This window comes from Pongo abelii, chromosome 11, assembly GCF_028885655.2.
Source record: "Pongo abelii isolate AG06213 chromosome 11, NHGRI_mPonAbe1-v2.0_pri, whole genome shotgun sequence".
Lineage (NCBI taxonomy): Eukaryota > Metazoa > Chordata > Mammalia > Primates > Hominidae > Pongo > Pongo abelii.
Window position 1 is genome coordinate 123095019 of NC_071996.2, and position 22423 is coordinate 123117441.

Sequence of the window (22423 nt, forward strand, 5' to 3'; positions counted from 1 at the left end):
CTCTCTCAGGGAAGTTGTGAGCAAGATATAGGCTCATGAAAGTGCAAATGCTCTGTAAATTGGGATCTGAGATGGGGGTTCTGATTTTCATCAGCTGGGATGGAGTGCTACTTTTGCCAACAGCAATGCCTCTGCTGCCCAGTGGCCACCTTGGCTGGCTTACTCAGTCTCCAGTCTGCCCCTAAATTTTGGCGGCCTGGAGTGCAACATGACCCCAGGGGAGGAGGTGTGCCTAAGGGATTCATGGTGGCCATGCAGGTCAGTTCCTCCCCACTAGTGCCCAGACCATGGGTCCTCTGGGAAAGCACCTGCAGCCCCCCACTCTCGCTGGCCCAAGAAAAATGACAGGTTTTGTCTTTCTGCCTCTCTTCCATGCTTCTCTTTTATCTGATTCCTCTGATCTCTATTCTCCAGTACCATATGTCTATTCTCCCATTCTGCCTTATCATTTGCTGGTCTTTAAAAATTTATATAAGGTCCTCATTAGAATTTAAAAATTTTTCTGCTGGGTGTGGTGGCACACACCTGTAATCCCAGCACTTTGGGAGGCAGAGGTGGGTGAATTGCTTGAGCCCAGGAGTTCGAGACCAGCCTGGGCAACATGGCAAAACCAAAAAATACAAAAATTACCTGGGCATGGTGGCATGCACATATAGTATAGTCCTAGCTATGCAGGAGGCTGAGGTGGGAGGATCACTTGAGCCTGGGTAGTAAAGGCTGTGGTGAGCTGAGATCGTGCCTCTGCATTCCAGCCTGGGCAACAAAGTAAGACCCTGTCTAGGAGAAAAAAAAATTAAACATTTTTTCTTCATGTAGATTCCGTACATTTCTTATTAGGTGTATTTGTATGTAGCCTTTTTGTTTGTTTTTACTTTTTTGAATTGCTATCTTTTTTTTTTTGAGACAGTGTCTTGCTTCGTTGCCCAGGCTGGAGTGCAGTGGTGCGATCTTTGCTCACTGCATCCTCCACCTCCTGTGTTCAAGCGATTCTCGTGCCTCAGCTTTTCGAGTAGCTGGGATTACAGGTGTCTGCCACCATGCCCAGCTAATTTTTGTATTTTTAGTAGAGACGGGGTTTTGTCATGTTGGCCAGGCTGGTCTTGAACTCCTGACCTCAGGTGATCCACCCACCTCAGCCTCCCAAAGTGCTGGGATTACAGGTGTGAGCCACAGCTCCCAGCTGATTGTGGCTTTTTAAATGGGATTTTTTTCTTTCATTATATTTTCCAGTCAGTTGTGTGTATGTAGCAAGCTATTGACTTTTATATATACATTTTTATAGCTAGCCATCTTATCAAATTATCCTATTGATTTTAACAGTTTTGTTTTTGTTTTTGTTTTAACTCTATTCTTTTTGGTTTTCCAGGTATAGAGTCAAAACTAGTTGCAAATAATTATAATATTATCTTCTCTGTTATGTTTATGACTTTTATTCTCCCACGGCAACGGTGAGTTTCAGTGCCAAACATGGACATCTCCTGTCTTCTTGGGTTTTCCATTTGGTTTCTTCTGAGAATTCTGCTTCTCTGATTTTGTTTATGATTTGGGATATTGAACCTGAGTTCTGACCTGGGCTCTCATTGGTTCTGGGGAGTGAAGGTCAGGTGCTCAGGGGATCCTTAGAATTGGGGGCCCACAAGGCTGGTGGACTGTTTAATCCTCTCCTCCACGTCCACAATTCAAATCCCTGTCCCATCGTCCCTCCTCCTTCCTGGTGCTTCCTCCAGCTTGACTTGTAGTCTTGGGAGCTTAGCAAGTTGATTTTAGGGAAAGGAAAACCAAGAAAGGAATGGTTACAAAACTCTAGGATTATTTCAATGGATGGATTTTATAATTAGAGAAATACATTGTGGATGTATTTCTAAGTATATTTTTGCATTAAAAAATACAACTCAAGCACTATTAGGTGCCATGAACAGAAATCAAACTCAAGCTAGCTTACATCTGGAAAAGGCAAATTCATTGACTCCTATCACCAAGCTGCAGGAAGGCTGGGTTGTTGCTTAACTTACTCCCATCCCTGCTTCCTTTGAGGACTGACTTAACTCTCAGGCTGGCCAGTACCCTAAAGTTGGTACCATGGTGTGGGCTGTTCTGGGGCTGCCATCTTAATTCTAAGCACCTGAATTGCTTATCTCATTTAATCCATGGCATGAACCTATGAGGTGGGTCTTGTTATCCCCATTTTACAGATGAAGAAATGGAGCCTCAGTGAAGAACCTTCCCAAGTTCACAAAGCTGGTAAAGAACTTTGGGATCTGGAGTCAACTCTGATTGAAGAGCCCTGTGCATTCTCCTACCTCTCCTCTTGAGAGCAGAGAGAAAAGAGCTCTTCCCACTCACTCCATTTGGGCTGGAATGGGCTCAAATTGGCCTGGTCATTTGCCTATCCCTGGGCCAATTACTGATGTCAAAGGGATCAGTCTCTAGGATTAGCCCAGCCAGGGCTATAGAGAACCAAATGGAAGTAGAACTGTTTCCCAAATGAAGCGGGGGTGTTGTTCTGGGAAGGTGAAATAAAAAATGGCCCCTACAACTCCCAAGCCCAAACCCTCCACTCCGGGTAGACCAGCTATTTCAATGCTCTGGGAACAAGTCAGGCACATTCCTGCTTCCCCATCTTTGTGCCTGTCATTCCTTCTCTCTGAAATGCCCTTTTCTCCTACATCCTGGGTCGAGTGTCCCTTCTTTTTGTGTGTCGTACCTTTCTTTAGATAGCATCAAGCTTCCTCCTTTCTGCTGAGTTTTGGGGAGTAGCTCTACAGATTTTTCCCACTATTTGATTGATGAAAAGGTGGTTTTATTTTTCAGAGGAAAAAAAGGAACAGCTTCCTCTACTGACTTTTCCATGATCTTGCTCGCCACTTCAAACTTTCCAGCTGATGGAACTTTGCTGGGGAAAAAAAGCAGCTCGAGGTGCCTGTGCCAAGATATTGGCATATACTGCCCCAGGCAAAGACACCGCTGGCGTGCTCCATCTGTTTTTGCCAAGTTCTGTTATGTAAGTGACAGCTGAGGGTATCTTTTAAGAAGCGTAGTGTTTGTGAATGATGTGTCTTAATAGAGGAACAATGAGACACACTGGCATGCACAGCATGCTTTGTGGGAGCAGGTTTTTTGCTGGAGGGTAATTTGGAGATGAAAAGATGTTCCGGAGGAATAGCAATTAAGGTGGGGTGGTGGGTAATAGTGACAAGAGGGTTCTTTTCATTTGTGAAGGGCTGCCTGTGGGCTGAGCCTCCTCTGAGCATCTCTCTTGGGGCAGGGCAAACACATTCTTGAGAATCAACTGTGAGGAGTTTGCTGGGGTCCCCAGCACCCGCTCTTCTCCCACCCAAGTTAGAGACCAGTCCATGTTTAGCCCCCTGGGGACTCTAAATATTATCTCTAAGCTTGGAAGCAAGGAATTCACTTGGCCAGTGCGGTGGTTGTAAAACATAGCTCCTAGATTCTTTGGCACTTTTCCTATCTGGGATGGAGTCTATGACCTTTCCTCTGGATTCTGCTTTGGCCAATAAAGTATGATGGAAGGGCTAAGACTGAAAAGGCCATGTGGCTTCCACTTGGTGCTCTGAAAGTATTTGCTTTCTAGTGACCCCTTCTCAGAAAGCCTTCTCTCTAACTCAACTGCCATGTTGTGAAAAGCCCAATCCACATGGAGAGGCCATGTATAGGTGTTCTGGCCAGTCCTTTGGCCATCCCAGCCCAGGCACCAGACCTGTGAGTGCAGAAGCCACCTTGGAAGCCCCAGACATCGTGAAGAAGAGAAGAACCATCCCCACTGTACCTGAATCCCCACAGGAATTAGGAGCAAAATAAAATGATGGTTGTTTTCTGTCACAAAGTCTTGGGGATACAACAAAGATGACGGAAACAGTCAGAGTCTCTTGATGTCAGCTATAACTGAGGGTCCCAGAACACCCTTCAGCTTTCTAGTGCCAGAGAGTCAGGAGTTGTGTGATGTTCTGGGTAGAGTGGGGTTCTTTGCAGGGAACTGGGATCCCGGGACATCTGATGTTATTTCATAAGGGCTTCCAATGCATATAAAAATGATGCCATCTTGTCCAGGAGCATTTTCCCAGCTTGGAGTCTGCTTCGCTTCCCATGACATTTGGGCCCTCTGCCCTACCCTATCAGCCTTGATGGAAAATTCCAATGGACCTTTTTCTCTACAGATGTAGTCTCTAAGAAACAAGTTCCAGCACCCCATACACAGGGTTTGCCAACTATCCAGAAGGTTTGATCTCAATACCTTTCTTCCTCCTGCCATATTGTTTATCTCCTGGTCACTGAGTGTGCTACTGAGTTTACAGAAGCTTGAGGGATTTCTGCCAGCCAGGGAATCAATAAGCAGGGTTGAGTGATTATGCTTTCTAAAGGCTTGTGGAGGAAAGGAAGAACTATATGACTCAGTCCATTCTCTCAAGAGCCACAAACATGTAAAGTAAAATAGTACAAAGATTATAATATTTCCAGAATTTATATAGCACTCTCACCTAAGAGAGTGGGTAGCAGGTACTCTTCATTTTCTGTGTGTGTCTGTCTGTTGGAGTTTAGGTACCTCTTTTTTTTTTTTTTTTTTGAGACAGAGTCTCACTTTGTTGCCCAGGCTGGAGTGCAGTGGCGCGATCTTGGCTTTCTGCAACCTCTGCCTCCTGGGTTCAAGCAATTCTCTGCCTCAGCTTCCTGAGTAGCTGGGATTACAGGTGCCTGCTCCCATGCCTGGCTTTTTTTTTTGTATTTTTAGTAGAGACGGGGTTTCACTGTCTTGGCCAGGCTGGTCTTGAACTCCTGACCTTGTGATTCGCCTGCCTCGGCCTCCCAAAGTGCTGGGATTACAGGCGTGAGCCACCGAGTCTGGCCAGTGACCTCTTTTATAATACATAAGATTATAAAGGAAGCTGATCATATTGTAATATGGCTGTCCAAACACTAAAAAACAAAACAAAATCAAATTTGTGAATGTAGTAACAGTTTATCTTTTGTATTAGCCCATTAAATAATAAAACCTAGCAATAGTTTTATAATCACCCTAATATTGAAGTAGTTATGAGTATAAACTATATATTTTAGACACTGCAACAACTGTAGTGTGATATGAAATATCTGTGGTTCTGTTGGTGACAAAGTCACAGGTATGTTAATACCTCCATGTGAGTGCCTAAATTCTAATTGAGAGAAATGCTAAATTTTGATTAGAGGTTAATGCAGGCAGAAAGGGGTCCATGGTTTGTAATAAATTTAAAAACAATGAAAAAATTGAAGTTGGTCTTGCTGTCTTTTATTTTTTATTTTTTTGAGACAGAGTCTCACTTTGTCACCTAGGCTGGAGTGCAATGGTGCAATCTCGGCTCGCTGCAACCTCAGCCTCTCAGGCTCAAGCGACCCTCCCACCTCAGCCTTCCGAGTAGCTGGAACTACAGGCACATGTGACCATGCCTAGCTAATTTTTGTATTTTTTGTAGAGATGGGGTTTCACCATGTTGCCCAGGCTGGTTTCAAACTCCTGGGCTTAAGTGATCCTCCTGCTCAGCCTCCGAAATTGCTGGGATTACAGCTGTGATCCACCACGTCTGGCCAGTTTTGATTTTATTATCACTATGTACCATTGGCTTTCAAGATTGTCAGTGGCCAGGCGCAGTGGCTTATGCCTGTAATTCCAGCACTTTGGGAGACGGAGGCTGGCGGATCACCGGAGGTTGGGAGTTAGAGACCAGCCTGACCATCATGGAGAAACCCCGTCTGCACTAAAAATACAAAATTAACTGGGTGTGGTGGTGCATGCCTGTAATCCCACCTACTTAGGAGGCTGAGGCAGGAGAATCACTTGAACCCAGGAGGCGGAGGTTCAACAAGATCGGGCAACAAGAGCGAAACTCCGCCAAAAAAAAAAAAAAAAAAAAAAAAAAGATTGTCAGTGACAAAATACATCCCTGCAGGGGCCAAAGGTTCCCATTGCTTGCCTCCCTCACCCCTGTATGCCACTGAATAGAGATGTAATTCTGGTATCGTTGTTTCCCCATCTAAGTTCAAAGACACCTAAATCCTATTCATGGACTCCAGGTTACAAACTCCTGTTGTATGGTGTGTCATGGTATGGGGGGTGGGCTTTAGAATCAGACAGGTCTGAGTTTGAGTCAGCTGTGTTATTGATTAGTTATATGACCTTGAGAAAATTGCTTAACCTCTCTGAGAATCGGTTTCCTTCTCTGGATAACAGGGTATAATAATGGTGCCCTTCCCATCATTGTTGGGAGGATTCCCTGAGATCCTAAAGTGAATGACATGGTGAGCACTGTGTTCGGCCCTTGGAGAGGGCTCCATCAATAGTGGTGGAGCTGACAGTCATTGTAATGGTTGATCTTCCCATTGGTGCTATGCAAAGGTACTGTTGCCTTGGTTTATCAGCTGAGAAAACTGGTCTTCAAGTCTGCTGAGGTGTTCTGATGGGGCAGGAGATGCCTGCTGTCCTGCTGTCACCCAATTGCCAGAGAACCTGATTTGCTCTTTCTCTCCACCATCCTGCCCTCATGCCATGGTGGGCACCGAGTTGCAGACTCCAGGACGAGCTACCAGGAGCCCTGCTCGGGCCAGAACTGACCTAGGATGGGAAGAGTTTCCCTGGACCAGGGGGAACATGTAGGTTCTACTGCCCAGCGTGAAGGCTATGCTGGCATTCCAAACCCCTGCCCTAACCCTCCCCTCATATGAAGTTCCTTGACTTTGGAGATCACTCCCTGTTAGAACCCTTAAAGCCCTCCTGGCTGTGCCACTCATCTGGCACTTGATGTACATGTGGATGTTGTCATTTTTCTTATGCCAGCTGCTCTCCTCAGTTAGATCGTAAATGGATTGAGGGCAGGGAATGGCAAGATAATTCCTGTGGATGGAAGGAATTCTGTCTTCCTCCCTCTCCAGCTGAAAGCCTTGGACATAATAAGTGCTTAGTGAATGCTTATTGAATGAATAGAGAAAATCAATGGTGAAAGGATGAATCACAGAATCATGGCTCCTGGGTGCAATTTTTAGAGCTGGTTTTGGACTTTGCTGCCCAGGGCCTGGGCCTGTCTGTGTTGTCATATATCACTGAGCCTCACAGGGTGTTTGCAAACACCTTGAGAAGTGGGCAGGGCAGCTAGTGAGGCTCAGAGCCAGAATGCCACTCCAGAGGCCTGACTCCAGGGAAGATGTCTTTTCCACTTTACCTGGATGCCTTTGTCCCTTAGGGCTGCTATAACAAAATACCATAGACTTGGTAGCTTATAAACAACAGGAATTGATTTCTCACTGTTCTGAAGGCTGGGAAGTCCAAGATCAAGGCAGATTTGTATCTGGTGAGGACTCACCTTCTGGATCATAGATGGTGCCTTCTGGCTGTGTCCTCACATGGTACAAGGGGTGGAGGAGCTCTCTGGAACCTCTTTCATGAGGCCACTAATTCCATTCAGGAAGGCTCTGCCCTCATGACCTAACCACCTTCCAAAGGCCCCACCCTGTAAAACCATCACACTGGGGATTAGGTTTCAACATAGGAATTTTGAGGGACACAAGGATTCAGACCACAGCACCAGAATGCAGCCAAGAGCTTAAAGCCTTGGCATGCACTGGCCCCATACCCAGAGGTTAAGATTTCATTGTCTGAATGGGGTCCCTGAAACTTGCCAGGTGGTTGTATCCCACCACCCTTGACTGAGAACCGCTGCCCTACTCCAATGTGGAGGTAGACCAGGCAGCATGGGGGCTTTCACGGGTATGAGTCCCAGCTCTCCCACCCACTATCTGTGTGATCCTGGAAGTGACTTGACCTCTTTGAGCCTCAATTTCCTCATTGGTAAAATGGGGACAATGATAGTGCCCAGCCTCTAGGTAGGTTGAGGAAATTGAATGAGACAATGTGTGAAATGCTCTTAACATGTCATAAGTACTCAACAAATGGTAACTGCCATTATTATTATTATTATTATGTTGACATGTATGAGTGAAGGTGGAGGAGAGCCTCTCGCCATAAAGCTGTTCCTGTCATCCCAGCACACATGAGCACCTTGTGCCCAGGAGAGGGCTGCTTGGCTGTCTCCAGCCCCTGTAACCCGCAGGCCATGGAAGTTTGAAACTGTAACAAATCATTTATTATCCAGGCAGGAGGGATGTGAAGGGAGAGACTTCTGCATTTAAAGCATTTTTACTTTATTAAGAGTCTTTCTAATGTAAAATATGCTCACACAGTCATTTTCCACGGCAACTACATTACCATTATTTTCAGCACTCTGAGGACAAAATGAGATTAGGTATGGGGAAGGGGCTGGAGTAGGGTGAGCATTCGAGGGCTGGATTTAAATCCAATTCTGCAGGTTGAGCCTGTGTTAATGCAATATTATAGGATTTGGAGGCAAGGGCCTCTGTGGCTTAATCCAAGGTTCTCCAACATCTGGGTCATTGGCAATGTCACTGCTGCTTTTATGCTAACTATATCGAGAGAATAGTCAGGGTGAGAGCTAGTTCTTAATTCCCACAATTGCTTGCCTTTAAGGCACCAAATAGGTACTCCTGCCAGCAGAGCTTTCTTGATCACAAGAGACCTGAAATAGAAATGGTTTAACCCTTTCTGGATGATTAGGCAAGGCAGCGGAGTCCACATCCTCAGTATCTTTCCACTCCTTTCAGATGAATTTCAAACAGGAGAGCTTAGAGATCAAAGAAGGATGCACATTTAATTACCCCACTGCAGCCACAATCTGCTCGACCTGCCAGGAGGCCCCATGAACATGAGCAAGTAGTAGCGCCACAGTCACCAGGCATAGATTTATCAAAGTCTCATGAGCTAGGCTCTCTGAAGGGTGTAGTGATTGAGAGAGAACTCAGCCCCTTCCCAGAGGGAGCTCAGATTTTAGCATGCAAAAAACTGTAATAAAAGATACAACTGTGACCAGGGCCTTGAGCAAGCAGGGCAGTGACTATTCTTAGGCTGACCTAATAGCCATTCCCTAACTCTTTCTTGTTTTCCTTGTCTACTCTAGGGGACTTAAATCCTCATTTCCTGCTCTCTGTTGTAACTAGTCAGTGATGATGTAGTTTGGGGTCATGAATTTTAAGTGGAAGTCTGCTAGTGGATTCCAGGAAAACTTTTGTTCTCCAGATTAAAAAAAGGAGGAAGCAACTGGTCCTCCTACTTCTCCTTTATTTTTGCCTGGAAAGCAAATATGATGCCTGGATGTGTGGCAGCCATCTTGCAACCATGAGGCTGAGAAACGGGTTCACCAATAACCAGTCACAAGAGAGGACCCCCAGTGCTTGGAGGACAGCAAAGACTATCACTATGCCAACCACCATGACTAGGAGTCTGAACACTTCTGCCCACTGCATTGCGGGCTGTAGTTTTACCAATTGCCTGAGTCCCGTGAGACAGAACAGACTCACATGCAACAAGTTACAGGAAATGGATTTATTGTTCACCGACAGTCAGCAAGGGACAAAGAAGACTGGGAGCCATTGTGAGCCAGTCCCCTAAGGAGTGTGAATGTGTTCAAGAAAGCTGCCCAGGGTGGATGGAGTTTAAACTGCTTGTGCCTTACTTTCATGGCAGCTGAGAGCCCCTAAAAGATAGCTCATTTCCAGTTAAAAGCCTCACGGGCTCCATGACTCACTGAGCAAAGCTTGGAAGGACATCCTACTTCCAGGGAAGAGAGGAACAAAGTGTGGGCTGTCCTGAACAGTTCCCTCTAACTCAAGATCTTACATTCCCCAGGAGGAACAGGAAAAGAGCCAAGCTCTTTCAGGCAGTCCTATCTCAGGATGTTGCATTCCAGCACATTCTAAAGTTATTCTGAGAACTACATGCAGAAAGGAAGGGGCTAGGAACTGGGTCTTCCAAGTCCATCTGGGGACTGTAGCAGATAAAGGCCACTGTGGAGATGCTGTCCCTGATATTGTCAGGCCCCCAAAGCAAAGCTGGCAGCTGCCTTCCATGAGATGACCTCTTATGTGAGGAAAAGAAATCCCTATTTATCTAAGCTGCTATAGTTTTGTGTGCCCTGAGGCTCAATGTAATCCTGATACAGACACAGAAAAGTACAGATTAAGTGTCAGGGGGCTGTCCAGGTGGGACAGGGGAGTTGGCACAGGAGAGGTAAGGAAAGACTTCATGGGGGAGGTCGTGGCATTTGAGTGGAGACTTAAAAGACTTCAAGGTTAAATACGTAGAGATGGGAGGAGAGTAAGCCATGGCGTGGGCAGAGGCTGATGTGGGAAGCAAGAACCGCTGGGGAAAAGAGGTGAGCAGGTTGCAGAAATGAAACCCAAGCCTGAGTGAACAACAAATACTCATGTGATTGGGAAGCCCAAGGTTGGACTCACTTCAGACATGTTTGTATCCAAGAACATCCATATTATCATTGGGAGTTTGTTGCCTTTTCAGCTCTTCTTTCTGCCTTTGTCCTTGAAGAGCTGCCTTTGAGCAGCAGATAAGATGACCAGTAGTCCTGTCAGACCCACATTCTTCCAGCTTAGAAACGTGTGTGGAACGAGAAGGTTGGGCTTTTTTTTTGTTTGTTTGTTTTTAATGCACCAAATGCATTCACATTTATTTTCGTTTTTTAAAGCAAATAATAAAGACCCAGTTTACTGGCTTTACTTTTTTAAACCTAAGCTTAACATGGCATACATAAACAATTGTCAAAACGAAGCCACCAGCATTCATGCACAACTGAAAAACATCCTTAATGTATATTAAACCAGAAAGTATTATCATTAAAGCATGAATATCTTTCACTACTAAATACTGAATAAAATCGAAATGATTTCTATAAAAGATTCATCCTGGCAATGTTAATGTCATAGCAGGCTGATACTACTTGACTCACATTTCAGACACAATGGAAAAGCAGGTCCATGCTGGTATCAGTGTATGATCTTGTCCTACCACTAAAGAGTCAAGGCTCACCTTGGAGTAAGTTTAATAAAAAAGCAAAGTGCAAACAGAGATTTACAACAATTTTAAAGACCAAAAAAATGGTCTCTGTTATGGTTTCGCTCTGTGTCCCCACCGAAATCTCATCTTTTAGCTCCCATAATTCCCACATGTTGTGGGAGGGACCTGGTGGGAGATGACTGAATCATGAGGGCAGGTCTTTCCCGTGCTGTTCTTGTGATAGTGAATGGATCTCATGAGATCTGATGGTGTTAAAAACAGGGGTCTCCCTGCACAAGCTCTCTCTCTTTGCCTGCTGCCTTCCATGTAAGATGTGACTTGCTCCTCCTTGTCTTCCACCATGATTGTTAGGCTTCCTCAGCCACATGGAACTGTAAGTCCAATTAAACCTCTTTTTTTTTCTTTCTTTTGTAAATTGCCCAGTCTCAGGTAAGTCTTTATCAGTAGCATGAAAACGGACTAATACAGTCTCAAATAAACTCAAAAGTCTATGACAAATAGGGGCTCTGATGAGCTGTTTTTAAATACTTTAGATTAGGTGCAACTATACTGAAAGGCAAGTATGTTTGAAATCGTCAAAAAATTGTTCCTGTTAATCTTCAAATGGTGCTTGTTATAGCTGAACATTTCTGTTAAATGCGTGCATTGAATTGCTTGTTATCCAAGCTCAGCTGCTGCCTGCCCCTCGCCATGTATTGTTAAAGACTTTATTTAACTGGCCATCATTTAACTGGCTGTCATCTTCAACTTCTACTCTTTCTTGACAATTCTCTTTGTTGTGGTTTTTCTGCTGTTAACCATTTTAGTAGAAGTTGATATCAATTTGAAGTTGCCCATCCCACTACCACCAAAGGACATGGAAAAGAATGAAGTGAGGCCCCTGTGACCTAGTGACCTGATTGAAATAAATCCCATATCAAAAGAAGAAAATCCACTTCCAAAAGATGGAAATCCAGTGAAGGCAGAGAAAAATGACCACACCCCTTGGCCTCTGCTTCCTCAGGGATCCCCTCCAATTCCCAAAAAAGTCCTCAAATGAGTCTTCAAAGGAGTTGAATGAAAATGGGTCCCTTCCACCAAATAGTTCCCTGAAGACATCATCTGGGTTATGGAATGTGAAGCCAAGCTCACACAGACTGACAAAATGACTTCTATCTCCTACCTCCCTCATTTAATACTTCTTGGCTGTAATTGTCACTTTGTTTTTTGCTGTGGATGTCTTTTCTTTTTTTTAAAAAAAGCATCTGGTAGCACCTCATATGGCTCAGTCACTTGTCTGAATTTTCTCTCTGCTTCTTTACTCTCAGGGTATTTTTTTTTCTGGGTGCCAATTCAGTGCCAGTTTCCAATATGCCTTTTTAATGTCCTCAGGTGAGGCATGTCTCTGCATGCCTGGAACTTCTTGGTAATCCACCGTGTTTTAGCAGATTGCTGGAAAGAGGAGGCAGGGAGACAGCCCAGGTCTCCTCTGGGCTCCTGCACACTGTGCTAGTGGCGGCGGTGGCAGCCCCTTGCGCTCTCCTTTCTCTTTGGCCTCTTATCCATGTATCTGGCCTTGACAAGATCACCATTGGCCTGGGTTGGCTGATTCCCGATCAATTCGCCACAGACAGGGAGATATGGGGGCCTCTGAATCACAAGTGTGGGCAGGGTCTCTACCTGAAACGTCACCAATGTGTTTGATAGCCTCAAGGGGCCACAAAGAGTGAGGGTGAGTTCCGCAAAGGGTCAGGAGAAGACAGTGGGTAAAGCATCCTGGGTAGACTAAACCACAGTCTTCTATAAGCAGGTAATTTAGGTGCAGCTGAGACAGACAGGTAGTCAGGGCTCGCCGGAGCGGCTCGGATCCACCTACGCACTGGGAGGAGGGTGGAGACACGGAAGCTCGCACCATTTGCAGTGGGGAGGAGCTTGGCCTCTCCTGTTCTGTGTTGGTACCCTGGGGATTCAATCTGTGAGGCAGGAAGCCAGCTAGTAGGACTTTCACTTTGTTGGGAGTTCCTATTTCCTTTTTTTCCTTTTTGCCCAATAAATTCAATTTTTCTCACCCTTCAAAGTGCCTGTGAGCCTAATCTCTCCTGGCTATGTGACAAGGACCCCGTTTTTAGCTGAACTAAGGAGAAAGTCCTACAACACAACTAGATGAGGTTACGGCAGGCACTAAATCTGCCCCGAGTGCTTGACTCAGCCTCATCTATCTGCTGCCACAGCCTCCCCTCTGGACTGAGATGGTGAGCATCAGCCAAGGCAGGACTCGGCACAGGGTGCAGTCAGCAGCCTCTCCAGGGACATGCCAAGGTTTCCATGAGGCCAGTCTTTGCTGGAAATTTCTCAATGACCACTTTTCCCTCTTTCTTTCTTTCTTTCTTTCTTTCTTTCTTTCTTTCTTTCTTTTTCTTTCTTTCTCTTTCTTTCTTTCTTTCTTTCTTTCTTTCTTTCTTTCTTTCTTTCTTTCTTTCTTTCTTTCTTTCTTTCTTTCTTTCTTTCTTTCTTTCTTTCTTTCTTTCTTTCTTTCTTTCTTTCTTTCTTTCTTTCTTTCTTTCTTTCTTTCTTTCTTTCTTTCTTTCTTTCTTTCTTTCTTTCTTTCTTTCTTTCCTTCTTTCTTTCTTCCTTTCCTTTTCTTTTCTTTTTTGAGGTGGAGTCTCACTCTGTTGCCCAGGCTGGAGTGCAGTGGCACGATCTCGGCTCACTGCAACCTCCACCTCCCTGGTTCAAGCAATTCCCCTGCCTCAGCCTCCGGAGTAGCTGGGATTACAGGCGCATGCCACCACGCACAGCTAATTTTTTTTTTGTATTTTTAGTAGAGACAGGGTTTTGCCACGTTGGCCAGACTGGTCTCGAACTCCTGACCTCAGGCTAACTGCCTGCCTCGGCCTCCCAAAGTGCTGGGATTACAGGCTTGAGCCACCGTGCCCGGCCTTCCCCCTTTCTACCTGCCTTCCTGTTGGTTGGATACACGGCTATTTTCTTACTGTTAGAGACACATATTCTCTCTCTCTCTCTCTCTCTCTCTCTCTCTCTCTTTCTCTCTCTCTCTCTCTGTCCATCTCTCCTCTCCCTTTGTCTCTCTCATTAAAACAAAGAACATAGCAGGAGGAATGGGAAAAGTAGCAAATCCCAGGATAGTCTCATAATTTCTGGGCTGAAATGGAACCACTTGTGGTGTGTGGAATCGTGGCATCCGGCATGCCACATTCCCTGCTACCTTGTTGTCCTGCCCTGTCTGTCTGCTAGAATCACCTGGAGCCCCTCCCTCAACCAAGACATCAACAACAGAAACAAAACTGCTTCCTCTGACCAGCAGGAAATTTCCAGGTGAACACACTCTGGCTTAAGTAATTAGGCAAAGAATGTGGCTTTGTGCAGTTGTGGAGAGACTCAACTTGCTCTTAGAGTCTTTGTTTCTGCTCAGTCCCTGCAGTGCCCCTGCTTCCACTGCTGTCCTTTGCCATTAGACCGGGCAGAAATCCGCCTTTTTCCTGCATTCCTTCCACTGCTGTTAATTCAGCTCATTTTACATACCAAGGCACCTTTCCTGATTCCATTCTTCGGCCCAAGACTCCCTCAGAACTTTAAGAACTTTAAGCCACCAAATGCAGCGGGCACCTTTTTTTTTTCTTTTTGAGATGGAGTTTCGCTCTGTCGTCCTGGCTCACTGCAACCTCCACCTCCTGGGTTCAAGTGATTCTTCTGCCTCAGCCTCCCAAGTAGCTGGGGCTATAGGCGAGCGCCACCACACCCGGCTAATTTTTGTATTTTTAGTAGAGATGGGGTTTCACCATATTGGCCAGGCTGGTCTCGAACTCCTGACCTCGTGATCCACCTGCCTTGGCCTCCCAAAGTGCTGGGATTACAGGCGTGAGCCACCACGCCCGGCCAGCAGGCACCTCTTATGCTTGCTTTGAAAATATACTTACGAGGTTAGTGCCCATCTTCCCGTCTCATGATTCGAATCCTTTCCTTCTTTCTTCCCTAATTCCTGTTCTTTTTCTCTCATGACCCCTGGCTACCCATTAGCCTTTGGAAAAATTCTATTATGTTTGCCTGTTTGTTTTTTTCTTTTTAATGTATATGTTACCAGAAAGGGGTCCCAATCCAGACCCCAAGAGAAGGATCTTGGATCTCACACAAGAAAGAATTTGAGGCGAATCCACAGAGTAAAGTGAAAGCAAGTTTGTAAGAAAGTAAAAGAATAAAAGAATGGCTACTCCATAGACAAAGTGGACCTGAGGGCTGCTGGCTGGCTATTTTTATGGTTACTTCTTGATCATATGCTAAACAAGGGGTGGATTATTCATGAGTTTTCTGGGAAAGGCAGGGGGCGGGAGGAGGATTTCCTAGAACTAAGGATTCCTTTCCTTTTAGACCATATAGGGTGACTTCCAGAGTTTGCCATGGCTTTTATAAACTGTCATGGTGCTGGCGGGAGTGTCTTTTAGCATGCTAATGTATTATAACTAGTGTACAATGAGCAGTGATGATGACCAGTGGCCACTTTTGTCACCATCTTGATTTTGGCAGGTTTTGTCCAGCTTCTTTACTGCATCCTGTTTTATCAGTAGGGTTTTTGTGACCTGTATCTTGTGATAATGGTCCTGCCAACCTCCTATCTCTTTTTCTTTTTTTTTTTGAGACGAAGTCTTGCACTGTTGTCCAGACTGGAGTGCAGTGGCGTGATCTCGGCTCACTGCAAACTCCGCCTCCTGGGTTCACGCCATTCTCTTGCCTCAGTCTCCCGAGTAGCTGGGACGACAGGCGCCCGCCACCATGCCCAGCTAATTTTTTGTACTTTTAGTAGAGACAGGGTTTCACTGTGTTAGCCGGGATGGTCTCGATCTCCTGACCTCGTAATCTGCCCACCTCGTCTTCCCAAAGTGCTGGGATTACAGGTGTGAGCCACCGCGCCCAGCCCAACCTCCTATCTCATCCTGTGACTAAGAATACCTAACCTCTTGGGAATGCAGCCCAGCAGGTCTCAGCCTCATTTCACCCAGCCACTGTTCAAGATGGAGTCACTCTGGTTCGAATGCCTCTGATGTGTACAAATCCATTGTGCTCACTGAAGCTTGCCTTTTTATACACTTCTTGGCTCAGAGAAATATTTTTTTTTGGAGGCAGCAAATGTAGCAGAAAGAACAGGCAATTCTGAAGCAAGAAGAGTGATATGGTTAGGCTTTGTGTCCCCACCCAAATCTCATCTTGAATTGCAATCCCCGTCATCCTCACAGGTCGAGAGAGAGACCAGGTGGAGGTAATTAAACCATGGAGTGGTTTCCCCCATGCTGTTCTCGTGACAGTGAGTGAGTTCTCACGAGATCTGGTGGTTTCATAAGGGGCTCTTCCCCCTTCATTCGGCACTTCTCCTTCTTCCCACCTTGTGAAGAAGGTGCCTTGCTTCCCCCTCACCTTCTGCCGTTATTGTAAATTTCCAGAGGCCTCCCCAGCCGTGCTGCACGGTGAGTCAATTAAACCTCTTTCCTTTATAAGTTACTCATTCTCGGGAAGTTCTTTATAGCAGTATGAAAACAGACTAATACAAAGAGTTTTCTTTTTTAACTCCTGGCACCATCACTCACTATTGTGACCTTGGGCAAGTTGCTTAAGCTCTCTGTGTCTGTTTCTCAATCTGTACAATGGGTATGATATGAATACCTATCTCATAGGTCTTTTTTTTTTTTTTTTGGTCTTTAATGAAATGATTCATGGGAAAAGTATGATGTATGCTGAGAAGCAGCACAAAGGCATTTCATGTGTGCGGACCTCATGTACGTGGACCTTGCGGAAGGCAGCTTTAGTCCTGACTGCAGAAAAGGGATGTTCACATGCGTGTTGGGAACTGGCCTGTGCACCCAGATTCCCAGATCCAGGAAAGCCCTTCATTTCCAGTGCTTTCCATCCTTGCTCCAGAGACAGATGTTAGATGCTGACTGAGATGTTTTCTGGATTAATTGCCCCCAAACATTCAAGGTTTTATGTTTTAGAATGTCTGAACAGGTTGGAATTTGAATCTCCCTTCTGCCACTCCTTGTCTTATTTTGGAAATGAACTTAAAGTCACATTTTTGAGATTCTGACTATGTGACACACTGAGCTATTTGGAGCGTTGGTTTGCGGCTGTTTCTAAGCCTGGACTCTTGACACGGCTTTGTCTGCAGCTCTGGACTCTCCCTCAGGCTCCAGGGCTCCCTGTGTCCTTGCGGTGCTCTGGCCTCTTGGCTTCTGAGTTAGATTGGGCATCTCTCAGATTCCTTGGCTACTGAGTCTGTACATCCCATGACTCCCGTCCTCCCTCTCCTTCCACAAGCCGGTCGGTGACCATGCAGCCTTCTAGGTGGTCCAAACCTTCTGGAGCTTTCTGCTGGGAAGACCCTAATAGGCCTATTCCCTCCTTTAACATCAAGCAGAGCTGCCCTCAATCTTTTAATAGAAGCAGGTGAACTCTGACTAGATTTTTTGTGCACCAGTGAGGCTTGCTGTGTTTACCGGTATATAGGATACATTCCCCACTTTTCCCAAATGATGTACTATATATGCAAAATAAAATTTTATACTTTATATATGAATAATGTATATGTTACAACATAAGATATATTATGTATTGCATAATACTATACACATAACATATATCAAATATATGGCATTATACAATATCTAATTGTTTATTATATACACAAGTTTTCTTGTCAGTCTTACACGTTGGTATCAGGGACAGCTGGAAGGCTGAGAAAGAGGTAAAATAATGGGGCATGCTACCCCCTAGTGGCAGAAGTTGGTAACATACATTTTGCAAATGTGAGCGCTTTTCATCCTCTTATCAAAAAACAAAACAAAACAAAAACAAAAACCAGACACCACACAGATGAATATAGAATTTGAGTAACTCCCCTGTGTTATGAATTTAAGTATTTTTTCACTGCAACTCATATTCCTAAATACCAAGATATTTCTTTTTAGCTCTGTGATTTTATTCTTGTTTTTAGGGATAATAGACTGTGTATCAAAACCGTATTTTTTTTTAATGGAGTCACAGTGCTGTGTACTATATTTGTAGGAATAAAATATTTCCCTTACAGCTTTGTCTTTATTTATTTTTCCAAAAAACTTTCTGAAAAACTGAGATGTATCTGATATCCCCGGGCATTTCACATGCTGGCAAACATGGCATTTTACTGGCTCTGGTGCACAAAAAGCCCTTGAGCGCTCACCAAATGCTTCTGTGAAGTCAAGGGTTCTGAGCAGGCTGACTCCAGTTGCTAGGGAGCCTCTCTAGGAGACCAACAGGCCGCTGGGCGGCCCCGACTGGGATCTGCTGTGGTGTGTAGCCCTCTTTGCTAGTGCAGCAGCTTCCTCCAGTCGCTTTACCTGCATTCCTTTGAGCATCTCCATCCTGGGGCCCAGGCGGGGGACCCTAGCAAGAGGCTTACACGGTCCCCTGATACCAGGCATGGGAACGGTAGCACTTGCTGATTTTATGGGGCCCTGGCCCCAATGAAAATATTTAACACACAACACCTTAGGGTGGAGGTGGGCAGATTTTTCTCTGAAAAGGACCAGAAAGTAAATATTTGATTAAATTAATTAATCAATTTATTTAGAGACAGAGTCTGGCTTTGTTGCCCAGGCTGGAGTGCAGTGGTGCAATCTCGGCTCACTGCAACCTCCACCTCCCAAGCAATTCTGCTGCCTCAACCTCCCAAGTAGTTGGGACTACAGGCGTGTGCCAGCACTCCTGGCCAATTTTTGTATTTTTAGTAGAGATGGGGTTTCTCCATGTTGGCCAGGCTGGTCTCGAACTCCTGACCTCAGGTGATCCGCCCACCTGGGCCTCCTAAAGTGCTGGGATTAGAGGCGTGAGTCACCGTGCCCTGTTTAGAAAGTAAATACTTTAGACTTGTGGCTCAATACAGTCTCTGTCGCAGCTCCTCTGTTCCGCTGTCATGGTGCAAAAGCGAAAGGATGTGACTGTGTTCCAATAAAATTTCATGAACATGAATATCATTTTCATGTGTCTTGAAATAGTACTCTCCTTTTGAGTTTTTTCAACCGCTTTAAAATGGAAAATCATTCTTAACTTGCCGACAGTATAAAAACAGACAACAGGCTGGAAGTGGCCCGAGGGCCATAGTTTGCTGACCCTCATCTGAGTATCCCATCATTCCTTTCTAGCTATGGCAGTCTTTTCTAACAGTCACAAACAACTGAATTCACGACTCTATTCTATCCAGTTTCCTGGATAAAACACAGTTCATAACCGGTTAAAATTTCTGGTCAATTCCAAACAGGCACATATTTATTTAGATGTTTAGAACTGCTCTGTGGAGCCCAGCCCTTTATTTCCTCCAAAGGATTTGTTGATCCACTGAAAATTTTCTTTCAAAAGCAACCTCATGGATGTGTTTTGTAAAAGTCTCATTTAGAACCTTTGGGGCCTCACTCAGTCACCCCTGAATCCTCATCTTTACATGTACACACCTCTGTGCATTTTCTCCTCTTTTCTTCCTAATTAGCTGCCTGTATAATTAAACCTTTCCTCATTTAGAGGTTCTGAGCCCTCACCGATGCACTAATCACCCTGTGGCCCTCCTGTTGCCTCATCTATTTTCTTTTGAGATGGAGGGCCCAGCGCTGAACCGCAGTCAAGGTTGGGCCGCCCGCATTTGTATTACACACTAGTTCGCCATTACCGTGGTGTTCGCTCCTTAATACAGACTAATAGCTCACTCTCCTTCCTGACCTCCAGTGAGCACTGTGCAGCCATATTCAGTGCTGGCTTTGTGATAATTTCAAGATTTTTTTCTTTAGGAAGTTATAACTAATTCAGGGCCCATCAACGATCATAAATAGTTTAAATTGCTCTTTCGAGTGTGAACTGCCTCCCATGGGCCATTTAATTTACTGAATGTCCCCTGGCTGTGCTTGTTCTGTGACCAGCCCCTGTCCCTGCCCTTATTAACTCTGTTTCTGTATCTCACTTTGGTCCAGTCGGGAGAGGTGGCACTTATATTTGGGAATGAGCTTGTGCTTGCTATTGACCTACCTAGCAATGAATTAAAGATGGATTTGATCTGATTTAAAGTTTTATAAGCCCAAGGGGGTTGCCTCTGGAGGATTTTTAGAGGCCAAACTGATCCTGGAATTGTGCTTAGAGGTGGTTTGCATTTGCTCAGAGAAAATCTAGGAATTTTACTTCACCTGAAACTTTTCTGGTTTTGGGGTTTTACTGGGTTTTAATAATTTGTCACCTCTGGAAAACTTCAGAGACAAGGTTTTGCCTAGTTGGCTAGACTAAGTATTTTAGCTGTCTCCAATTGGTAACTGTTTAAGAGGTTTAAATACACAAATTAAGTTGGTAAAATTTGAATGTGTGAATCTGGGTGAAGGATATATTGTGGTTTGGTTACACTGTTTTTGCAGCTTTTCTGTTGGTTTGAAGTTCTTTGAAAATGAAAAGGTCCATTAATTAAGAAGGTGGGTCAACGTTCTGTCACAGCAGCACCTGCCATTTGCACACTGCTGGCCTGGCCCGCCTTCCCCCACGGGCCCTTTGGTGTGTACTTGGATTTACATCAGCCCTGTCCCAGTGAATGCTCCTGCTCTTTTGGTCCCTGTCCCCACTTGCCTGCCCTGTCTCAGTCAAGAAGTAATCAAACATGAGCTGAGCACCAGTATGACAGGGGAGTGGGGAGTAAGCAGACATTGTCCCTATCCTCAGTATCCATCTAACAGAGAAGACAGAAACTAAGCAGAGAAGCACAAAATGCTGTCAAGGAGAAGTGCAGGTTGTGGAAGGGTCTAACCCACTGGGGGTGCAGGGAACCCTTCTTGGGAGAACTGGTGTATTAGTCTGTTCTCACACTGCTAATAAAGACAAACCCGAGACTGGCTAATTTTTTTTTTTTTTTTTTTTTTTGAGATGGAATTTTGCTCTTGTTGCCCAGGCTGGAGTACAATGGCGTGATCTCAGCTCATGGCAACCTCCATCTCCTGGGTTCAAGCAATTCTCCTGCCTCAGCCTCCCGAGTAGCTGGGATTACAGGCATATGCCACCACGCCTGGCGAATTTTGTATTTTTAGTAGAGACAGGATTTCTCCAGGTTGGTCAGGCTGGTCTCGAACTCCTGACCTCAGGTGATCTGCCCTCCTTGGTCTCCCAAAGTGCTGGGATTACAGGAGTGAGCCTGTGAGACTCACGCCTGGTGAGACTGACTAATTTATAAAGAAAAATAGGTTTAATGAACTCACAGTTCCATGTGACTGGGGGGGAGCCCTCACAATCGTGGTGGAAGGCAAACGAGGAGCAAAGTCACATCTTACACGGTGGCAGGCAAGAGAGAGAGTATGTGCAGGGGAACTCCCCTTTATAAAACCATCAGATCTCATGAGACTTATTCACTACATGAGAACATGAGAAAGACCCGCCCCCATGATTCAATTACCTCCAACCGGGTCCCTTTCATGACACGTGGGAATTATGGGAGCTACAATTTGAGATTTGAGTGAGGACACAGCCAAATCATATCAAGTGGTGTTTGAGCCCAGAGCTGTAGGATGGTGGGGATTAGCTTGGCAAAGAGAGGGTGCAGGTGTGCTGTAGGTCGAGAGACTAGCATGTGTGTGGGACTCCGGGGCATGTCAGAGGTGTTGACAGAAGCCCAGCCTGGCTGGAGCAGAGTGCGGGGGCCTGGACAGATGAGTTAGGAGAGGCAGGCAGGGTGTTGCAGACTGCTTTGATAGCTTATTTTTCTTTATTCTGAGAGCCAGGGGAAGGAGTAGGCAGTGATGTTATAATGAAATTTGCATTTTTGAAAACAAGCCCTCTTGCTGCAATGTGGAAAATGAATTGGAAAAAGCGGCAGTGTTGACAGGAAGAGAAGCAAGGAGTCTATTGCAGCATCTGGCAAGCAGTGATGCTCTCCTGGTCCTGATGGTGGCTGGGCCAATAGAAAAAATTGGGTAGATTTCAGAGTTGTGTAGGAGGTGGACTCACAGACTTGGTGATTAATTGGACTATCTCATTCTGGTGTTTTTTTATTGAAAAATTTCTCTGTTTTTCCTTTTGCTTTGTAGATCTGGTTGGAAAATACTTTTCCCAAAAAGCATTTGCAAATATACCCATTTACATGGCACTGACTAATTGTTTTGCTTGTGTATGCCCAAGATGAATATTTCTCATGCAAGGATGATGGTTTATCTCATTCAATAAGATTGTGCTAATTAGAAATTAGGACCTATCCATCTCACATGTTCTGGAAATTTAAGCTGTAGGAGATGGAAATTAATGTAGTTTTTAAGCAATCTATTGAATTTATTAAATTGCAGTTAGATGATAGAGTTTGTACTGGAAGATATGAATTTTGACAGGAAAGAGGCCCTGCATGATACAATCACAATACTGACAAATAAATGCCGTTGTACTTTTCCATGACAAGGACGATTTACAATTATAGTAGTACATGGTTCTCTTTGATTTATGGCATCCTGTTAGCCATGGAATTACTTA

At 45.0% G+C, this 22423-nt stretch overlaps 1 pseudogene; it reads right to left on the reverse strand.

Moving 5' to 3' along the window:
* Positions 1 to 11591: 11591 nt before the first annotated feature.
* Positions 11592 to 12332, reverse strand: LOC100458259 (dnaJ homolog subfamily B member 6-like; annotated as a pseudogene).
* Between the last annotated feature and the right edge of the window lie 10091 nt (positions 12333 to 22423).